Here is a 799-nt window from a genome sequence, read left to right on the forward strand (position 1 = left end):
AGGATGGAGGGCGGAGGGCGGAGGGTGGAGGGCGGAGGGCTGCTTCCTCTTTAACCCTTTGTCAGCTATTTAGTGGTGACGTGACTGACAGGGGACATAAACACTAGGATTGTTCTTCCCATGATGTCATCCATGAAGAGTGAGGTGTTCTACTGTGGCTCCTAGGTAGAAAACCTGAGGTGAGGTGCTCTGTGGCTCCTAGGTAGAACACCTGAGTGACGTGTTCTACTGTGGCTCCCAGGTAGAACACCTGAGTGAGGTGTTCTGTGGCTCCTAGGTAGAACACCTGAGTGAGGTGCTCTGTGGCTCCCAGGTAGAACACCTGAGTGAGGTGCTCTGTGGCTCCTAGGTAGAAACACCTGAGTGAGGTGTTCTGTGGCTCCTAGGTAGAACACCTGAGTGAGGTGCTCTGTGGCTCCTAGGTAGAACACCTGAGTGAGGTGTTCTGTGGCTCCTAGGTAGAACACCTGAGTGACGTGTTCTACTGTGGCTCCCAGGTAGAACACCTGAGTGAGGTGCTCTGTGGCTCCTAGGTAGAACACCTGAGTGAGGTGTTCTGTGGCTCCTAGGTAGAACACCTGAGTGAGGTGTTCTGTGGCTCCCAGGTAGAACACCTGAGTGAGGTGCTCTGTGGCTCCTAGGTAGAACACCTGAGTGAGGTGTTCTGTGGCTCCCAGGTAGAACACCTGAGTGAGGTGTTCTGTGGCCCCTAGGTAGAACACCTGAGTGAGGTGTGTTCTGTGGCTCCTAGGTAGAACATTTTGACCATTGGTTGAACTAAGCCGTCAGGCGGTGGATG

The sequence above is a fragment of the Blennius ocellaris genome (genome assembly GCF_963422515.1).
Source record: "Blennius ocellaris genome assembly, contig: SCAFFOLD_61, whole genome shotgun sequence".
NCBI classification, from domain to species: Eukaryota; Metazoa; Chordata; class Actinopteri; order Blenniiformes; family Blenniidae; genus Blennius; species Blennius ocellaris.